This window comes from Myodes glareolus, chromosome 6 (genome assembly GCF_982192425.1).
Source record: "Myodes glareolus chromosome 6, mMyoGla1.1, whole genome shotgun sequence".
Lineage (NCBI taxonomy): Eukaryota > Metazoa > Chordata > Mammalia > Rodentia > Cricetidae > Myodes > Myodes glareolus.
In genome coordinates this window covers 21,442,221-21,464,525 of record NC_142031.1, presented here as the reverse complement: position 1 = coordinate 21,464,525, position 22,305 = coordinate 21,442,221, and the positions used below count along the sequence as shown (strand labels likewise).

At 46.5% G+C, this 22,305-nt stretch overlaps 1 long non-coding RNA gene across 1 annotated transcript; it reads right to left on the bottom strand.

The window, feature by feature from the left end:
- Positions 1 to 726: 726 nt before the first annotated feature.
- Positions 727 to 21,821, bottom strand: LOC146894149 (uncharacterized). Its single transcript, XR_015002244.2, has 4 exons — positions 20,917 to 21,821; positions 11,685 to 11,833; positions 5,022 to 5,145; positions 727 to 2,633 (listed from the first exon to the last, which is right to left on the bottom strand). It is a non-coding gene; the product is annotated as an uncharacterized LOC146894149 (long non-coding RNA).
- Between the last annotated feature and the right edge of the window lie 484 nt (positions 21,822 to 22,305).

Sequence of the window (22,305 nt, the reverse complement as noted above, 5' to 3'; positions counted from 1 at the left end):
CTGAGTGTGCACTGGCCAGGCCTCTGTGGTGATGCAAGCCATTCTCCGTTGTGCAACAGAGATGAACGGTCCCAGGGAGGTGCAGAGCTCTGCCTCACTTGCACATTGAGCTGTGTCAAAATCAAACACCCCAGAGAGGAGAGTTTGGGGTTCCGAGAGAAACGAGAATGAAAAGCTGGTTTTGTTTTCTTTGGTTTTAACCAGGCAGTGCACGTCCTAGAGCCTGCAGAGATGAGGGATCAGGAGCTGGGAGGGAGGGAGGGAGGGAGGGCAGGATTAGCAGGGGGAGGAAAAAGCAAGTGGAGGAGGGGAATGACGAGGGGTGGGAAAGGAGGAAGAGGAGAGAGGAGCAGCCGGAGGAAGAGGTCCCTGGCTGAGTGCTCTCCTAGCCAACAGCCTGTGGCGACGGTGGAAACTCAGCCTGAATCTCCTGCTGACTTGGTTGTCCCGTCCCAAGGCTGACTCTGCTGGGTAAAAATAGGTGTGGCTCATGGGACAAGGTCTTGAAGTCCCTAATCGAGCAAAGTAAATAGTGGCCTGACCCAACCAAGAAGAAAAACTAAGCCTTATTGACTTTGCAGGCCTGCTGCTCTGGGTGTGGCCTGCCCCTCAGGCCTCTTCTGTGGGGCTTTTGACCAGCCTGGCCTTGGCTCTGCTGGGATCTCAGGCTGAAACCCTGGGGCACTGCCATCTGCCCTGCAGGGTTCCAATAGACTCAGAGTCTCTGCAGCACTATACTGCCCCCCGCTGGTCAGTTCTGTGGGATCCCCCAAGGTCTCCAAGGCATGGTGACCAGGGGGCCTGAAGCTCTCTACTTCTGGAGAGTCCTGGGACAGGACCTTCTCTAAGCAGATGGTGGGAGGTGCACCGATTACACTTCACAGGTACAACCAAGGGTCTGTAGGGTTACGGTGGAGCTAGGAAGCCCTCGTTCCAAGTAGCAACATAGATCTCAAGATGTCACGGTACTGTGTGTTACTCCTGTGTTTGTGTGAGCATGGCTGTTGCACTGCCAGCCATGTAAAAGCAGAGATGCAGTCACACAAACTACAGAAGATTTGGTGATGGTACGTGGCTGCCCTATTAATTATGTCTTTTCTTGTTTGTTTTCATTTTATTATTTTTTGTGTGTGTGTATGCAGTGCCCCTAGAAGCCAGAAGAGGGCGCTGGATCCCACGAAACCAGAGTTAAAGATGGTAATGAGCCCCCATGAGGGTGCTAGACTAGAACCTGGGTCCTCTGCAAGAGCAACCAGTGCTCTTAAGCCACCGAGCTTTTGTTTTTGGTTTTTTTTTTCTCTTATTTGTTAAGTAAGTTGACTGTAGAGGAGTCTGCAGCAGTCGACCAGCTTCCTGTGACTCCCATTTGCTGCCTGTCAATAAGCCTAAGAGCGAGCATCCTGTTTCATGCGGGTCTGAGAAGGCGATTTCATGCTGCTGTCTGCAGGACAGACTCGTCGTCAGAGCCCGTCCCTGTCTTCACGTGTGGTCTACCTTTACTTCCACTGCCTCTGAAGAAGGTAGGGAAGGAGCCAGACTTGGGTCTGGTGACAAAAGTCCCTTCCTCTGCACCCTGAGAACTATGTGACTGGAGGAGACTTTATTGTGACCTGTGAGTCATCACTGTCGCTACTGGGCTTCCATTCAGAAAGTGGAGCTCTTGGGCAAGAATGGCTTTGTGTTCCCCCAGCTGTTGCTTGGTCTTCACTACTGAGGTTAAGAATAAAGCAAAGATACCCTGGTGGTGGCTTTTCTCCTCCTGCTGGGCAGAGGCGGAGACACAGGGTTACTTCAGACCTTTGGATACCTTCTGATGCCAAAATGTACATAAGTTTATAAATTTTCTGGTTACAGAAACAATATTACTGTAGAGACTGCCCTCACCTGCCCTGGCAGTCAAGAAAAGTTGTCTGAGACAAGGTGTCTCTGTGTAGCCCTGGCCGGCTGGGAACTCACTTTGTAGACCAGGCTGGCCTTGAGCTCACAGAAATCTGCCTCCTGAGGGCTGAGATTAAAGGGTCGCCCTACCACACTGGGCGTATGAAAAATTTTAAAAGGACGTATGTCACTTATCGCTTAGGAGACTCATTGAAAATGAAAAGGAAGCGGGGAGAGGAGAGCTGTTAAGGGGGAAATGAGCTACTCTTGCAATCCAGACTCTATCATGACTCCACAGCTCTGAAGGGAGTCAGGACCATCACCAGTCTGCAGGCGTGGGCTCCGCCTCTGAGTACGGGAGCTTCTGTGGATCCGCCTGGCACGTGAAACACCGAGGGAAGGCTTTCCATGACCAAGTGCCCTTAGCAGAGCAGAAACAGAAAGTGAGTGAGCAGGGCATCTTTCCAGAGAGAGGGGAAGCGGCTTGCTCGCGGTGCAGATGGGGACAGAGGAGTCACACTCAGGGAGCCTGTTCCTCCCAGCAATGTGACTTTGCTGCCTTGCTTGTCACAGGCTGGGATTTATTTCTCTGTTGTTTGAAGTCAGGCCAGCCTGTAACACAGAAAGTGCCAGCATGGTCTTGTGCAAGTCCCAAGACTTGAGCCTCAAGGGGACTTGTGGCCTTGGTCTTCACCGGCCCTCTGGGAGCCTAGGCCAGCTTCCTTGGGTGGATTTGGGTCACTTTTGCATCTTGCCTGTGGTGAAAAAAAAGTCTGTTAGGAACTCCCTTCTCGCTCTTTCCTCCCCTCTCCACCTCCCAGTTCTAACTAAAGTTGTTTCATCAGGTAATTTATCACAGCGGGATGTTGTTAACGCACCTCCTTGGTTAGATCTCCTCCTGGGTTTCTTAATTGATTTGTGAGATTTTTCATTGCTGGTATTTAAAGGTACAATGTCATTTTACATGCCCGTCTTGCGTATCCTGAACCTTTGGTGAGCTTATTAGCTTTTATGAATTGGGGGGATTTCCACGAACAGTCTTGTCACCTGTGATTGCAGTTTTTGCCGCTGCCTCCTCCTGCCTCTCCTCCTTCTCCCCCTCTCCTCCTTTTCCCTCTTCTCCCCTCTCCTCTTCCCTCTCCTCCTCCCTCTCCTCTGCCCTTTCCTCCTTCTCTCCTGAGACAGAGTCTCACCATGTAGACCCGGCTGACCTCCAACTCACAGAGATCCTCCTTCCCCTGTCTCCTGTCCTGGAATTAAAGATGCATGCCACTGTTCCCGGAAAGCTTTTGCCTCTTTCTTCTGCTGTTTTAGTTCTCTCTTTGCTATCCTGGTGCTTTTTATTTCTTCTTCTTGCTTACTTTCTCTGGCTAGAATTTCTAATCCAATGTTTCATGACTTCCCTGGCTGGTTCCTGATCTTAGAAGGGCCACTGCCAGGCCCTCACCTTTGTGTGATGTGAGTGTGGGCTCTCATACTCCTCTTACGGTGTTGAGGGCTCTCCCTTCTACATGTATGCAGTTTCTGGGTGACCCGTGTTGTTACAAAGAGGCCTGGGCTTGTTTAGATATTTTATCACCGTCTACTAAGGTTGCGTCTCCCTCGTTCTGGTAGTGTCTTTTTCACTGATTTTCTTCTGTTGACTCTTGCATTCCTGGGATGATGTAACAAATACTGAAACCCATCAGTCTTTTCACTTCTGTGTTCTGGTTCTGTTGTCATGCTTAGGAAAGACTTCACAAAACTGCCCCGTGAGCCGAGACTTGGCTCTACAGAAGCCTTCTTTTGAAAAAGATTTAATTTAGTTTAGTTTAGTTATATGAGTGTGTCTATGCAAGTGTGTGTGTGAAGATGTCATGGAGTCCAGAAGGGGGCACTGGATCTTTTGAACTAGAATGACAGGCATTTATGAGCCACTTGACCTGGGTTCTGGGATCAGAGCTCTGATTCTCTGACAAAGCACTAAGTATTCTCAGACCGCTCCCCCCCAAACTGTCTTAACAGTTGTGTGGGCACCCTGTACTTTTAAAGCAGTATCCATTGATGAGTATTGATTGCAGGTAGTGTTGGTGCCTACCCAGATCCCCTCTGCCAGCTATACCCAAGGAGTATTGTATTCTCGGTGAAAGAGACAGCTCTGCCTGTTGCCGCCTTAACTGAGTGGCTGCACTTCGTAGGATCACGGGAATGACATTTATACCGCATGCCTCTGCTGGGACGTGGGAAGACTGAAGTCCTGGGAAGTGGCTTTGCCAAAAACCCTTCCCCTGAGCTCAATCCTCAATAGACAATTTTTAGTGTATAAGACCTGTGTGTATCTGCGACTGTGTGTGTTTCCATTTAGAGCAACAGATCAGAATGTGGGGCATTTTATAAGAAAACTGATCTCTGCTCAAATCAGTGCCCGCTGATTTTAAAGGCAGAGGGCACTTAGACCAGCAGACTAAGAACGTGTGACGGTCAAGTGAAGAGCTTGAACGTAGACTGGATCCAACTCCAAGGTGTAGCGAGGGTGGCTAGCCTTATAATAACCGGAGCAGCATGGAGAGATGGGTGCTTAGAGGTGTGAGGACATGTCTGAGGGCTGCTGTCAGCTGTGATGCTGGTGGTGTATAGCCCAGTGCTCTGTCAGGAGACGGCCTGAGTGTGTGTGTGAGGCTTCAGCTGCAGGTCACACCGCCCGGGGATCAGCAGGAAGTTACAACCACACTTAGCTGCTGAGGGGGCTTGAGGTGTGAGTCTCAGCTTGTCACGAGTGTGCTGTGTCGGGAACGTAGATGGACACTGTGGTGGGCTGAATGGAGATTTCCCTCATAGGCATTTGAACACATCCCTGGTTAGTGCTGCTGTGGGAAGGGACTTGGGCCGTGCAGCCTTGCTGGAAGACTGTGAGGCTATTCTTGGTGGTCAATGTGACTACATCTGGAATTAACTAAAATCCAAGTGACTGGAAACACCTGTGAGGGATTTTCTTCATTAAACCATTTGAAGTGGGAAGACCCAGCTTTAATCCAGATCTTTTGAGGTGGGAAAATCTACCTTTAATCTGAGTCTATATAAAGGACACAGAAGAAGGAAACTTGCTCTCTTTGCCTGCTTGCTCCGGCTGGCAAGTCCCTTCCTTCACTGGCATTAGAACCTACTTCTTCAGGATTCTGGCATATATTGACGACCAGCAGGGACATCCAGTCTCATGGTCTGAACAGTTGATGAATTCTTGACCCTTCCATTGATAGACAGTCATTGTTGGAATAGCTGGATTGTGGCCTGTAAGATAATATAATTGATATAATATAATATAAATTCATTCTATAAATTATGGTCCTCACTGGGTGGTGATGGCACATGCCTTTAATTCCAGCACTCAGGAGGCAGAGGCAGTCAGATCTCTGTGAGTTCAAGGCTAGCACACTCTATAAGAGCTAGCTCCAGGATTGCTAGGGCTATACAGAGAAACCCTGTCTTGAAAAAAAAAGTTCCACTTCTCTACAGAACCCTGAGTAATACAAGAAGCTATGTCACTGGGAGTGGGCTTTGAGATTAAAAGCCTGTGTCACTTCTAGCTCACCATCTCTTTATGATTGAGGCTGAAAATGAGAGCTCTCAGCTTCCTGCCCCAGCTGCCATGTCTGCTGCCTGGCTGCCTGTTGCCAAACATCCCTACCATGGTGGAACTACTGTTGTGGAATATTATTTTAAGATGTGTTACATTTGTTTATTAGGCTGTGGGACATTTGTTTAACAATGCAAAGATGTGTTGCATTTTTTTTATGTTATATTTGTCTTAACTCTGTGAAGCTGTGTTGTTTTGCCTGCCTAAAACCACCTAATTGGTCTAATAAACAGCCGAAGGCCCAATAGCTCAGCAGGAGAGGGATAGGTGAGGCTCGCAGCCAGAGAGAATAAATGGGAGGAAAAAATCTGGGAGGAAAAAGGATGAAGGAACGAGAGAGGAAGGAGGAGGAGTTCAAGGCTAGTCACCCAGCTAGCCAGCTACACAGCAAGCCACAGAGGAAGAAGCAAAGAAAGATATGCAGAAATAGAGAAAAGTAAAGGCCAAGAGGCAAAAGATAGGCAAAATAATTTAAGTAAAGAAAAGATGACTAGAAAAAAGCCAAGCTAAGGTTGGGCATTCATAAGAAAGAATAAGTCTCAGTGTATTTATGTGGGAACGGAGTGGTGGGCCCTCCAAAAGAGCCAAAGAGTAAAAACAACAACAAACCATAAACCAATATCATGCCAATATCATGCCAATATCATGGTGCTTTAGCACAGCAACAAAGCAATTGATACAGATACACCATGTATTTTCTTACCATGCCAGAACCTATCAAACAATTTATAATCCATGCAATTTTATTGGCTGTAATTCAACAAGGACTCCTGTTGTCTTTTCATAGTGTATCTGTTGACAATGTCCACTCTTGGGGCACACATTCCATTTCACGTGAGAAATACTCACAAAATGTCAACGAGAAGGCTAAAGAAGCTGTAGGACTCAAAGAGTGTCCACCTCTGAGGTGACCACATAAGGTTGACACACCATAGGTCCAATGCAAGTCCAAATGGATGGCAGTGACTGTCAAGTGACCACAGCCAGCATGGGGCTTGAGCTGGGCTGAAGTCCTGGAGGTAGAGGAGACCCCATCAGCTACTCGATCCTGTCGCACATGCACCAGGCAGTCTGACAGCGTGTGTGGGTGGCACTGCACGGACCCAGGCAAGGTGGTCACAGCGTTTGCTGGTCTGTTTCTCTCAACAAGTTCATGAGCCTGCTTTTTCCAATAGAGTTTTGATACTCTATGTGGCCCTGGTGTGACTTGCTAGGTGGCACTGTCTTGTTCACACATTCTCTCCATGGACTGTGATTTGCACTAAAGAGATAATGATTTTTTTTATTTGCACAAACAAGATACAGGGTCAGTCTGCCCCCGCAGTGGTGCCAACTGTCTCTTTCTTTTCTGAAGGGATCACAGGGCTGCTGTTTCCAGCATACACAGTAAAGAAGAGAGTGGCCCAATTGAATTCTATATTGTCACTGTCCAGGTGTGTGTTTATGCAAATAAAAGTTTAAAAACAAGCAAAATATTGAAATATTTCTATATGTTTGTTTTTTGTCTGTTTGTTTTGTTGTTTGCTGTGGTTTGCTTAGTGTTGTTGTATTGCTCCTTTCTACCAACAACAGTCTTTCCTTCTGCATTGGCAAGCACCCTTCTCAGCATCCCCCCCGTAGGCAGTCATTGTAAGTTGGTATTTTTTTTTTACTCTTCTCTTTGGCAGCCCACCACCCAGCTCCCAAATAATCACACAGAGATTTATTCTTTCTTATGAATGCTGACTCAGCTTGGCTTGTCTCTAACCAGATTTTCTTAACTTGAATTACCCTATCTACCTTTGGTCTCTAGGTTTTTTTCATTTTTCTGTTTCTGTGTATCTTTTCTTTTCTTCTTATTACATGTCTGACTGTGTGACTGTGTGACTGGCTCCCAACATCCTCCTCCTCTTCTTCTTCTTTTCTTGAGCCTTCTCTCTGATCTTTTTCTCCTCCCATTTACTCTCTCTGCCTGGCAGCCCTGCCCATCCCTCTCCTGCCTAGCTATTATCAATATAGCTCTTTATCAGACCATCAGGTGTTTTAGGCAGGCAAAGTGACACAGCTTCACAGATACAAACAACTGCAGGATAAAAGAATGCAACACAGCTTTCTTTGCATCATTGAAAAAATGTTCCACAGATAAACAAATGTAACACATCTTTAGCTAATATCCCACAACAGACCATAAAGGGCTTAAATTCCAAAATCTCTAAGGAAGTTTCTAATCTCTTCTGTCCGCAAACTGCTCTGTTGGAGACAGGAGGGAGGGAGGCTCTCTGTGGTCCCTGAGTGTGTGTGTGTGTGGGGGGGGGGTTCACCTGGAGCTGCTCACATGGTAGTGCAGGAAGAAAATGCAACCAGATAACTTGTTTCTAGCTGGAAAAATGTGATCAGAAAACATCTTCTGAGGTCAAGTTCTTAAGATGTATTAAATATAAACCTAACTTATACTTAAAAGTTAGAAGTTATATGTCACTATTTAAATTTTTAAATTATTTTTATCTTTTGTGTATGAATATTTTACCTGCATGTGTGTATGTATGTGTGTCACATGTGTGCAGTGACCACAAAGGCCAGAAGAGGGCGTCAGATTTCCTGGGACTAAAGTTAAAGATGGCTGTGAACTGCCATATAGGTGCTGGAAATCAAAGGCTTGTCCTCTGGAAAAGCAGTCAGTGCTCTTAACTACAGATCCACCTCTGTAAACTGTATAAGAATTTTTAGAAGCTGGGTGTTCTTTCACCTTGCTGCCTTTAAAAGAAAGAACACAAGGAGTGAGCCTCCTCTACAGTAGCCCGGCAAATCTGAGTGTTGTTCTGGGTTCAGGGCGATGGTGAGTGAGGAGGGACCCTTTACAGCTGCCCCACCTGGGATGGGTGTGAAGCATCCCTCATCCTGAAGTCAGGAACCGGGCTGTGTGAAGCTGTCACCTCCTTAGCCATCGCTGTCCTCTCGGCTCCTGCCTGGAAGGCTGGTAACAAGGATATGTACTTGCCCTATACAGGTTTCATACGTGTATCCCTGGGAGCCTATTATACCTCATTGTCTTCACCATCTCGATTGTGTTTTGTTTTGAGACAGAATCTCCTTCTGTAGCCCAGTTTGGCCTTAAACGCACGATTTTCCTGCTTCAACCTCAACGTGTACTTTTTAAGATTTTGACCCACCCTTTCCTGTTTCATCCTTTCTGGGTCTGCATGGCAGCCCATTATAAACCTATGATAGGAAGTGGCCATTTTGCTCATTCTCAAGGAATAAATGAGGGTCAGTGTAGACATGCCCAGGTATGTACACACGGATGCACACAGGTGCATTGCTGGGCAAAGGAAAACTCCATATACAGGCTCTGAAGTTTGGCTGAGTCAGGTGTCTAAAATAGATTAATATGAGCAAACAATACCATTTTATAACGTGCACAGAGGCAGCCATGAACTACAATTACTCGCATGCTCAGTGGAGCATCCTTTAGAAGATAACATCCCCATTGTCTACGGGGAGGAGGACAGTGGGGGCGAGGATGACTCTGAGGGCTCACACAGGATTACAAGGGGAGAGAGCTGTCCTGGAGACAGAAGTTAGTGTGCACCTGAGTCCAGGGACAGACCACAGCTAGTGACCGAAGATCGTCCAGATGGCGTCACATTTCTCAGATGGCTTTTCTAGTAGATAACAGACTTCAGGGTGGGGGTGAGAAGTCTGGGTCTCCCTCTGCAGCCAGGACTAGTATATTCCAAGAGAGATTCCCGACTCTTTCAGGGTGAGAAGGATCTTGACTCTGAGGTTGTTGTTGTTTGTTTTACTTTTGGTTTTGTTTTTTTAAGCTTTCAATTTCCATTAGATCGAGTTGCTCGGCATGACAAAAGCTGCCACATTTTGTCTATCATTCCCCGAGCCCCAGACACAGGTGCGTATGCACGGTCTCCTTCCCATTGCCCCCTGGTCAACAGTGAGACACTATCATCACCTTACAGCTTGTGGCACCTGACTTATTGCCAGCTGAGACTGTAGGACACTAGAAAAGGTGCAGTACCACAGTTTTCAGTCACTCACCCATACTTGTTGAGCCTTTGTTTCTATGAGCAATGCTGCAATGAAGGCATCTGTACCTACTAATGTCGGTGCTGTGTCTGCCAATGTCGGTACTGTGTATGCCAATGTCGGTACTGTGTCTACCAATGTCGGTGCTGTGTCTGCCAATGTCGTTGTGTCTACCAATGTCGGTACTGTGTCTACCAATGTCGGTACTGTGTCTACCAATGTTGCTGTGTCTACCAATGTCGGTACTGTGTCTACCAACGTCGGTACTGTGTCTACCAATGTCCGTGCTGTGTCTGTCAATGTCGGTACTGTGTCTACCACTGTTGATACTGTGTCTACCAATGTCAGTACTGTGTCTGCCAATGTTGGTACTGTGTCTACCAATGTCGGTACTGTATCTACCAATGTCGGTACTGTGTCTACCAATGTCGGTACTGTGTCTACCAATGTCGTTGTGTCTACCAATGTCGGTACTGTGTCTACCAATGTCGGTACTGTGTCTACTTATGTCAGTACTGTGTCTACCAATGTCGATACTGTGTCTGCCAATGTTGGTGCTGTATCTATAGTGGTGGTGGGAGGTTAACACGAGCCACCCCACTGCTATGCAGGGGGCTGCTCCCACCAGCGCTGTCTTGGTGCTCTGTCCTGATAATTCTATCTTGCAGTGGATGCTTAGGCTGATTTTCAGGGATGACCCGAGAAGCCAGGCATGATGGGACGTATGTAGTCACAATGCTCCTGAGGCTGTGAAGCTGAGTTTGAGGCCAGCCTAGATTACATAACAAGACAGCACATCAACAAACAAAAAGGAACCCCCACACCTAACACCAACAAAATGTGACCTATTTGGAAGCAAAACAATTTTTTTTAGTTTTAAAAAAGTATTAACTTTTGATTATGCATATGTGTGCAGGTATATGGGGGTGTTCATGTGAGTGCAGGTACCCAAGAAGGCCAGAGGCATGGTGCCCCCCACCCTGGAGCTAGCATTACACACAGTCATGGGCTGCCTGATATAGAGGCTGTGAGCAGAACTTGGGTCCTTTGCAAAAGCAGCAAGTGCTCTTAACTGCTGAGCCTTCTCGCCAGCCCCTCCTTGCTTCCTGGACTTGTGTTTTCTTGCCTACTGATCTCTTAATTGTCTTTTGATGCATTTGCTGGCACTGGGCTATGAATCTGCCCCCGGCCCCACCTCTTTTCCTGCGGAATTGTTCTTTCTCATTGACCTTGTGAGAATGTGCTGCGTCTCCGTGGGAACGGCTTTGTGCTCGTTTTCTCAAATCTAGCGTGTATCTCTTTACCAGATGTCATTCTTCAACGACAGAAAATCCTACCCTACCCTTTTCTTTACGTTTTCCAATGTATGTCTTTTAGAAAAAATAATCCAGATAGTCTCCTACATTAGCTTAATTCTCCCCATAGGCCTGGAGAGATGACAGAGGACCAACCCAGCTTGGGTTCCCGGCACCTACATGGCTGCTCACAAGTGTCTGTAACTCTAGTTCCAGAGAGTCCAACACACCCCCTTCTGGCCTTTGTGGAAACTGCATGCATAGAGTGCACAGAACTCCATACAGGTGAATACTCGTCCCCATAAAATAAAAATAAGTAAATCTAAAAAAAGAAAACAAAAAACCACAAACATTTCAAGTCATCTACAGATCTTCTCACTGTTTCTTCCTCCTCCTTCCCCTCCTCCTCTTCATTTTCCTTCTTTTCTTTCTCCGCCCCCCTCCTTCCTGGGAGCCTGGTGCTGAGTTATTGTTCACAATGAACACTAACGCTGAGCTGTGCTCTAGCCCCCATTATTTTTGCTTTTGTATTTATGTAATTAGTCTGCCGGGGATTCCCTTTTGCATGTGGCATGAGTTTGACATGTTTTGCTGGGCCTGGATATTATTAAATGATTGATTCCTCACACTCCCACCACACTGAGAGGTAGCTCTTGGGTTCCTACAGCTCGGCCACATTGACTTACTGTGACCTGTGCTAGCTCTGTACTTTGGTTTCCTGTCAGCTCCTTAGGCCAGTTCCCTTGTCCTTCTTGATCTTTTCTGTCACTCTGCTGTATGCGTTGGATCTGGGGACCCACTCAGGGCACACGCTGGGCATGTGCCGTGCCATTTCTAGCAGTTCCTGTCCACTCTTAGCATCTGAGCTCCGTTCTTACCTGAGCCCTGATGCTTTCATCGTCCGTCAGCTAAGAGGAATCACATGGACCTAAGCCGGGCTGGGTGGCGTGCGCCTGTGATGCCCCACAGGGAGGGGACGATTGGAGGACTCCCCGCAGTGTGAGCTGGCATGGGCTGTAGTGAGAACCTGTCCGCAAACAAACAAGCACAGGAGTGTAACATTAATTTAGGCTAACTGACACTTTAAATCTTTTTTTTTAAATATTTATTTATTTATATTTTACATACATTGGTGTTTTGTCGTGAGTGTTGGGTCTCCTGGAGCTAGAATTACAGACAGTTGTCAGCTGCCATGTGGTTGCTGGGAATTGAACCCGGGTCCTCTGGAAGAGCAGACAGTGCTCTTAACCACTGAGCCATCTCCCCAGCCCTGACACTTTAAATCTTAATACTGCTAAGTTTTCCATCCAAGAAAATATTTCTTTTCTGTTCCCTTTGCAGTTTCCTTAGAATGTCCTGTGATTTTTCTTATGAAATAAATTTATTTATTTTTTAATGTTCGCCCAAGGAAAAGTATTTTATTTAATGTTTGATACTTACCTACCTTAAATTTTCTTTAAGCTTAAGTTTATTTATTTATTCTTAGAGTGTATGCAGGCCTGGTGTGGGGGAAGGCACATGTGCCATGGCTCGCATGCAAAGAGACCTTTGTGGGGATTCTTTGCTCTCTCCTGCAAGTGGGTGCTGGGGGGTTAGACTCAGGTCCCAAATCTGTTCTTGCAATCATCTACCTGTTGAGTCATGCTCACCCCCCCATCTTGAATTTTCTAGTTCACTACAAAGGGATGGGTTTTTTAAAAAAAAAAAAAAAAGATTTATTTATTTTTATTTTATGAGTATGAATGTTTGGCTGCTTGGTGTGTGTGTGTGTGTGTGTGTGTGTGTGTGTGTGTGTGTGTGTGTGTTTGCATCATGCATGTGAAGAGCCTCCAGAATCTAGAGGTGCATCAGACCTCTTGGAATTGAAGTTGTAGATGGTAGTGAGCCACCGTGTGAGTGCTGAGACTCGAACCCGGGTCCTCTGGAAGAGTAGCCAGTGCTCTGAACCGCTGAGCCAAGGCTCCAGTCTCCACAGCAGACACTTCCAAAATAGTTTTATCGAACATAAACTTTTTCTAATTAGATATTGGGCAATACAGTGCTGCTATTTATGCACATAGCGTGTGTAACTCGGTATCGTCCAGTGTAAGATTCAAATGTTTCCCCATCTGCACCAGTTCCCCCACACCCAGCCGTCACCGTTGCTTCCCACATCTGTGGTTTACCTGTTTTAGATAGAAATGGAACCATTTGATGTGGCCCTTGTGCTGGCCTCTTCACCTTAGCCCAGCATTTGGCATTTTATACAGGCTTGGGTCTCTCTGAAATGTTCTCCTTATGGCTGGCTGTTCCATGGTTTGTTTATCCATTGATTGACCATGGAGGGTAGAGCAGCTTCTACTTTAAGCTGTATAAAACTCTTCTCTGTTGTTGCTTCTCTTAGGCATTACCTGAGGGTGGATTTTCTGGGTTATAGGAGGCTCTTTGTCTAACTTTTTGGTGAAGCATGAAACTTTTCCTTTGCAGACTGGATCCCTTTGCAGACCTACAAGCAACGCACTGAGAATACTATTTCATTTTCAGTTCAAAAACTGACAATCTAGGGGGCTGGAGAGATGGCTCAGAGGTTAAGAACACTGACTGCTCTTCCAAAGGTCCTGAGTTCAATTCCCAGCAACCACATGGTGGCTCACAACCACCTGTAATGAGGTCTGGTGCCCTCTTCTGGCCTGCAGGCATACACACAGACAGAATATTGTATACATAATAAATAAATATTTTCTAAAAAATGACAAACGTGAGACTCCATAGCTTCAGAACAGCTGTTCTAGCTGTCCTAACTGTATAGAATATATCGAATCCCTGAGATAGATTGACTTTGCATATAGTTAATTCAGGTGTGTAGTTTTCATTCCCAAGTTTTTAAAATAAGTTGACTTTGAAAGCAGAAAGAAAAGAAATAGCTTTCTTGCTGGGCAGTAGTGGCATACGCCTTTTATCCCAGCACTTGGGAGGCAGAGTCAGGCAGATCTCTGTGAACTTGAGACCAGCCTGGTCTACAAGATCTAGTTCCAGGACAGGCTTCAAAGCCACAGAGAAATCCTGTCTCAAAAACAAACAAAAAAAGAAATACTTTTCCTTTACCCAAATGTAAGTAGACAAGATTTAAAAATTTAAAGCTATTTTTTAAAGATTTATTTATTTAGTATGTATACAATGCTCTGCCTGCATGTATGTCTGCTTGCCAAAAGAGGGCACCAGATCTCATTCTGGATGGTTGTGAGCCACCATGTGGTGGCTGGGAATTGAACTCAGGATCTCTGGAAGAGCAGTAAGTGCTCTTAACCACTAAGCCATCGCTCCAACCCCTTATGCCATTTTTAAAAGACTAATTTATATTGATTTTTTATTTTATGTGTATCAATATTTTGCCTGTATGCATGTTTGTGCATTGTGTGTGTGCAGTGCCTGTAGAGCTGCCATCAGATCCCCTAGGAGAATGGCATCAGATCCCCTGGGAGAATGACATCATCAGATCCCCTAGGAGAATGGCATCATCAGATCCCTGGGAGAATGACATCATCAGATCCCTGGGAGAATGACATCATCAGATCCCCTGGGAGAATGACATCATCAGATCCCTGGGAGAATGGCATCATCAGATCCCTGGGAGAATGACATCATCAGATCCCTGGGAGAATGACATCATCAGATCCCTGGGAGAATGACATCATCAGATTCCCCAGGAGAATGGCATCATCAGATCCCTGGGAGAATGACATCATCAGATTCCCCGGGAGAATGGCATCATCAGATCCCATGGGACAATGACATCATCAGATTCCCCAGGAGAATGGCATCATCAGATCCCCTGGGAGAATGACATCATCAGATTCCATGGGACAATGGCATCATCAGATCCCCTGGGAGAATGGCATCAGATCCCCTGAAACTGAAGTTGCAGTTGGTTGTGAGCCACTAAGTGGGTGCTGGAAGCTGAACCAGGGCTCTCTGCTAGAGTAGTCGGTGCCCTTAACCTCCGAATCATCTCTCCAGCCTTAAGTGTTTGTCTTTTAAAGTGGCTATTCGCGCGGATGATTCGAGTTTATGAAAATTCATTACATGAAATTTGGCTGGAGATTATGACAGTTTTCATCCAGGTCTGAGGCGGCTCTAAACACACGTCTGTCTGCCAAGTTGCTGTATGTGTTCATGCAAAGTGGCAGTCTCAACACTAGTGATTATAAAATCAAAATCAACTCTGAAAATTGCTCTGCGCCCTGCACCCTCACATAGTCAGCCAAGATTTAATTGTTTAAAAGCGGACAAGTTTGCCATCTCATTAGTGTGTTTATCTGCTTTAATCTTCAGTAAATGGTGAGGTTACATGTGCACCAAGGAGAGGAGTCGTTTCAAAAGAAATGTGTTTGCCATTTGTTACCAGGCTGTGTTTGATTTGCACATCTTTTGTGTATTCACATTCCTGGGGCCATGTAAAAACCTCATGGGCAGAAGAATCACAAGCAGGTGACGGTTAAGAAATCCTGCTTTTGGTGACACCTGTCAGTCACCTGCTGCCTCCTCCTTCTCTGCCTTTCAGCTTTCAGACTTGCTTTTTCTCTGTCTAACTGTATCAAGTTAGACAAGATTCCTATCAGTGATTTAATAAGCACAGTTTGACTATATAAGGAGGTAATTTTTTTCTGTAATATTGATTTTTCATGATTTTTCTTTACCTTTGAAACAATTTTTAAAACACTTTTTGTTTGATTGTTTTGCTTTTTTGTTTTTTTTTTTTTTTGAAACAGGGTTTCTTTGTGTAGTCCTGGCTGTCCTGGAACTTGCTCTGTAGACCAGGCTGGCCTTCAAACTCAGGGAACTGCCTGCCTCTTCCTCCCAAGTGTTAGGATTGAAGGAGTGTGCTACCACTGCCCGGCAAGACATATTATGTTTAAAATGTGTGTGTGTGTGTGTGTGTGTGTGTGTGTGTGTGTGTGTGTGTATCTATGTGGACATATGTGCATGTGAGTGCAGGTGTCTATGGAGTCCAGGAGGGGGCGTAAGAGCTGGAATTTGGACAACTGTGGGCTATTCAGTGTGAGTGCTGGGAATTGAACCAGGCCTAGTGCAAGAGCAGCAAGTGCTCTTAGCCACTGAGCAACCTTTCTGGACCCCCTTTTAAAGCAGCATAAAATAACAAATATCAATATGAAAAACAGTTTGCAAGTTTGATAATAAGGTCTGTAAATGACCTAAAATTTGCATTTAACAAAGACCTTACATCCTGTACTTGGCGGAACAGTTTCACCATTTTTAATTTTTAAATACCAATCGCCTAATAATGAGTCACGTGAAATGATGGAACTGACATAACTCAGCTCTCATTTCCTTTTCTTGATCATCCCACCGTGCCACCGTGGGCTTGGCTTACACTGGGTAAATGCCAGAGTGTGTAAGACCTCAGCAGTCACCGCTGCTGTACATGTACACGGAGTATCTGGACCGATTCCAGCCAGCCCCAAATGTGCTTGGTAAAAGACCAGGTGTTGGGGCTGGGGATTTAGCTCAGTGGCAGAGCGCTTGCCCTGGGTTTGGCCCTCAGTTTTGGGGGGCGGGGGCGGGGAGACCAGGTGTCAAAGGTAGACAGCAGGTGTCAAGTGTGTGGGGGTCAGTGCCACATAGGGGACTTCCATGCTGGCTCCACCGGGGACTCAGAGTTTATGAAGTAAAGAGCTAAATCACGCTGTGCCCTGCAATTGCTTCCATGAATTAAGAGCCCAGAGGTCATTGCCTGCATTCTACAGTGCACAAACCAAACAATGTTGCGTTTTCCTCCAGTTTCCTAAGGACTGAGGATGTAGGTGAGAGGTCAAGCCATGGCCCTGAAATCTGTACAGACAGGTGGGTAAGGAGTGCTGCAGAGCTAGCACCCCAACCCAAGGCTAGAGGAACTAGTTCCCAGCACCCCGGCACAGGCCCTCGTGGGAAATAACAGCACTCAATATAGAGTTATTTAAATTATTTAAGATGAGGTCACACTGAAGCAGAGTTGGGTCCTCTATCCCGGGTGAAAGGTGTCCTCGTGGGAAAAGAAGAGACACAGAACAGAGCCTGGGGGGGGGCGCTTTCTGTGTGACAATGGAGGCATAACCCAGGAGGTGACAACTGTTAGCCAGGTCAGCAAAGGTACACAATCCCACCAGAAGCTGGGAGAAGGTGAAGGAATCTCTCCCCATGTCTCAGAAGCAGCGAGGTCCCATGCACAGCTGCTTCTGTGGACTTCCAGCTTCAGCGTTTCAAGTGCACGCATTTCTGCTTCCAGTTGCTTGGTTTGCAGCATTCTGTTACTGCAGTCCTGGGATACAGAAACAGAAACCTAGGGTGGAGACCATGGGCCAGCGAAAACATGCCAAGGCCAGCTTAGCCGGGGCAGAGGCTGTGGATCATTGGAAGCACACGCCATTCTGACGTTCACTGGAATTGAAGGTGGGGTGCTCCAAAGTCACAGTCATGGGTAAATTCCCCACACTTTGATGTCCAGGAAGGTCACTGTTTTTCGTGGTGAAGAGCCATAAAAATGTTTACCTTGTGGCCTGGCATGGTGGCAAAAGGCCTATACATCCAGGGCTTGGGAGCCTGAGGCTGGATTACAAGTTCAAGGCATCTGGGCTACAAAAAAGAGCCTGTCTCAACCAAACAAACACAGTCTTGTGCCTTCAACAGAGGGAGGAGAATAGTAGCCATTTATAATCCCGCCTAGTGCATTCTCCTAACGGAAGCCAGTTCTGCTGGGACTTTGCCGGACTGTAGTCTTGTACAGAATAAAGCCAGCCTTCCAGCCCCTAAATCTGACTTCTTATCTTGCCTAAGCCGGAGAGAGGTCAGAATTTTTTTCAGAAATATCTCTGATGGCCACCACCCAGGACGTCCTTCCCAGGAGACAGAGTCAGCTATAGAAATATAAGCCTCCTGTGCCTACCTTCTCCCCACACACATAGGCTCCAGCCTGGGATCAGGGGTTACAGTTGAAAGGTCTGTGAGACACGGTCTCTGTTTCAGAAGTGCTACAGGGCAGTGAGGTGTCTCAGTGGATAGAAGTGCTTGCTGTCAAGTTTGATGACCAGAGTTCAGTACCTGAGACCCACACAGCGGAAGGAGAGAATTGACTCCTACAAATTGACCTCTGACCTCCTACATGCCCCCCACATGTCACGAAGTGCACCCACACATATGCATGCACTAAATTAAAAAGTCCTCAGAGAAACATAGGATAAGGAGGAATCCAAAGAACAGAGAGGAGCCAGGTATGGTGGCACACACCCTTAATCTCAGCACTTGGGAGGCAGAGACAGGAGGATCTCTGTGAGTTCAAAGCCTGCCTGGTCTACATAGTGAGTTCCAGAACAGTCAGGGCTATTTAGAGAAATACCATTGAGATGTTTGGAGAGAGAGAGAGAGAGAGAGAGAGAGAGAGAGAGAGAGAGAGAGATTGAAACCACCAGCATCCTCAGTATGATGATTTGAATGAAAATGCCCCTCATAGGGTTATAGAGAGTAGCATTGTTGGAGGTGTGGCTATGTTGGAGAAAAGGTGTCACTCAAAGGGTGGGCTTTGAGGTTCCAGAAACTCAAGCTAGGCCCAGTGTCTCTCTCTTCCTGCTGCTGCTGATCCAGATGTAGAACTCTCCGCTGCTCTCCAGCACCATGCGTGCCTCCATGCTCCCCTCCACGATGATAATGGACTAAATCTCTGAACCTGTAAGTCAACCCCAATTAAACGTTTTCCTTTGAAAGAGTTGCCATGGCCACGGTGTCTCTTCACAGCAATAGAACACTGACTAAGACACTCAGCAAATGTTAAACACAGCTCAGTTTCCAGCCAGGATCACATAAAATTAACATTCAACTCCACTCCTGTTAACCAATACCTCATGTCTGGGTTTCAGCAAAAAGTTTCAAAATATCCTAAAAGGAAAAAGTGTAGTCTGAAGGGTGAAGAAAATACCCAAATAGGACATGACTCAGGTGGCTGAACAGGGAGCCAGAATAGTCTGAATATGTAGAGGTCCTGTCAGAAGGCAGCCCACACCAGTCAAGAGAAGAAGCAATGTGGCAGGGTCATAAACATCAAAAACGAGATGCTGGAAGTTTAAAAGCATTAAATGACAGGCATCATCAGTGGGTAAAACACAGACCAGTTGTGACCAAAGGTCAACAGAAGCTCTGGAACCGAAGAGGAAAAAGAATACAGATTAGACAAGCAGAACTCCGTAGCAAGGAGCTTCAGACAGCACATCTGGTAGAGTATGCTGCAGATACGGGAAGAGGAGGGGAGACACGCTCCCGGTAGCAGCAGCTGGAGTCCCCTGGAATCACCAGAGGAAACCAGGAATCTCAGGGGACAGCAATACAGTGGATACAAAAGCTCACCTGTGGGGCCATTTCATATTTATCAGAGAACCAGAGAGAAATCCAGAAAGAATCTGAAGAAACTACTTCACAAGGGGGGCAACTGTCGATTTTCCATCAGAGACAGTGTTGTGAGCAAGGGGAGAGTGGGGGTAGGGGCTGGAGGGATGGCTTAGTGATTAAGATCCTAAATTGCTCTTTCAGAGGTTTGGTTCCCAGCATCCATGTCTGAATTTTCACAACCACCTGTAGCGTTAGTGTGTGTGTGTGTGTGTGGGGGGGGGGTGTTCTAATGTCTTCTTCTGGCTTCCGAGGTCATTGTGTTCTCCTGGCAATATATGAACGCAGGTGCAGACAACATACTCGTAATTAAAGAATAAATCTTTAAGGAAAAAATAAGAGAGTGGGTAAACATTTAAAACATTGAAAGCAAACCATGACTCGAATTGTACATAAAACAAAATTATTTTCAGCAGCAAAGGAGAAAGGTTCTGCCAGATAAAAACTGAGGGAATGCATTGCAAACAGATTCATCCTGCAGGAAATACTAAGAGTAAAGGCTGGAGAGAAGACTCGGTGGTTAGGAGCACAAGCTACTCTTGCAGGGGGACCTGGGTTCAGCACCCACGTGTAGCTTACAGCCATCACATGAAATAAATAAATTTTAAGAGGGAAAAAAGTGCTAAAAGTTCTTCCACGAGGAAAATTACACACATCGGAAACTCCTGTGCATAAAACAGGGCAAGCGATGGAGGTGTAGATGAAGGGATACTACTGGGTTTAACTTTCTCGCTCCCCACTGAGCGGCTTGGCGACCACTTGTTCACTGGGGTGGCAGCTTTGCTGGTTGTGTGATCACCACATGTGCGTAGGTGAGAGCAACGGGAGCGTTGCCATGGGTGCAGGCAGGAGCAGGAACTGTGCACCTTCGGGGTTGGGGCTTGCAAGCCCTGGGTCTCATCTTGCACTGCAAGAAAACACAGTGCCTTTAAAATAGTTGCAAAGGATATTGCCTGTCTCTAGGACAGTCACTAATTTAAGAAAATATGAATATCATGTGAAAGAAGAGAAAATTATATAATAAATGTTATATTAACTGAACAAAAAAGCAGAAAAAAATAGAGTGAATCAGACAGCAGAACTGTTATATAGTTATATGATTATAACTTTTTTATATATAGGGTCCAATGATGCATCACTGATTGGCCTGGAACTCACTGTGTAGACCAGGCTGGCCTCAAACTCTCAGGGTTCCACCTACCTCTGCCTCCCAACTACTGGCATTAAAGGCATGTGCCAACATGCCCAGCATCAATAATAACTTTATATGTGAATAATCTAAACATATCACTTAAAGACAAATTGTCACAGCTCATAGGAAGCACTTCTAACCAAGACAGATACTGCGTCATACACCTGACATCACAGCGTTCAGAGGGCTGCCTAGGTGGACCCGCTTGCCTATATAGCAAAACCCTTTCTCCAGAGACCAAAAACGAGCTAGTTAAATAGACAAACCAGACCACCAAACAACCAGCTCCAAGAAATCCATAAATGGGAAGGTGAAGACCTCAGATAAACAGATGAGGAAGTCACAGGAGCTGGTGAAGAACACGGTGCTGACGTCACAGATTCCCAGGGTGGCACTGAAGATATGTGTCTCACACAGAGTTCAGGGAGCTTAGGGGGCCACTTGTGGCATTAGTGCTAACAGGGCCAACGGAAGGCCCTGGACACAGGAAGGGCGGAGGCCTGGCTTACCTCTGCAGTGGGTATGTCAGCAGACAGGAAGACCAGCACAGTGGCCACACTCAAAAGGAACACACAGCCGAAGTTCTGTGCCTGAAGTCCTTGGGTGGCAGAATGACCTGGACGTGCCACAGTGTGTCAAAGGACTGGGCAAGGGGCTGCAGTGCGTGTGTTTAATTTCTCCACCCAGCCTTGACAGCAAGGTGTGTGTGCGAGTGTCACATGTCACATTTGAAAGGACAGTTGTGGGAGATGGTTGCACCAAGTTCCTCCTCGGCATTTCCCTACCCATAAGTGGTGAGGACAGCGTGTGGAAACCTTCCAGAACCACTAGGCAGCTCCCTCCTGATCCCTTCAGACATTAGGGCCCCTGGGCAGGAAGGCCCATTTCCTTGGAGATGGGAACAGCTCTCTTTTGAGTCAAGACAGTGTGCACTTGGCTGCAAAGCGAAAGTTTTCTGCACCCTGGGGCTTGTGGTCCCCGGGTCCAGGCAGGTGATCGGCCACAGGTTTCTTGGCAACAGACAGGGAACCACAGGCAGGGGTCCTCAGGCAGGCCAAATGGCCACACAGGTTCCCCCTCCTTCTAATCAGCCCATGTTTCCGGGCCTTTGTGTCCCCCGTTTTTGACAGGACAAAGCTCCTTGTCTCCGTTTTCCTGGGAGAGTTGCCATGCCAGGACTGCGGCCAGGGAGCAGGATGCCCCTGCCATGCAAATTAGACCTGCAACTTGGTTCTGCCAAGGCCTGAGGGGCTTGCGATCTCAGCCCAGTGCCATTCTGCCCTGGAAGTGTATGTGTGGTTTCTGTGGTGTATGCGTGTGCATGATGTGTAAGTGTGAATACACATGCAGGTGTGCCTGTGAGTGTGTGTCTTTGCGTGTATGTTGTCTGTGATATGTGCATATACACATACGTGTGTGTTGGGGGAAGGCTTGCTCTGCAGGGACACAGAAAAGGCAGAAGAGAGATATGGAGGTGGGTTGTCACGGGGACTGTACCTTGCTGCAGATTCAAAGTCTGATGAGGGTACACGCAGAATGCTCTCTTTCTCTTTATGATTAATTCATCTGATGAAGGAACAAGTAATACATTTACATGGTTCAAAAGTCAAGATGCTAAAAACCACTTGAAAAATTCACTCCACTTTCACCCCATTCTCCTGTACTCCCATGGGAGCTCGTATGAGCTTGGTGTGGTTCTTACACCATTAGAGCAATACAAAATGGAACAAACGGTGGTATATATCCTTCCCTCTGCTCTTTTCATGCATGAAGGATTTTCGTTTTAAACATAGCAGTCTGTCCTATAGAGGCCTTCCCTTGCTGCCTAGAGAACTATACACAACTGTGGTACTGTATGGTACACTCTGGGATTTTAAACCAAGACCCTATTGGTAGGA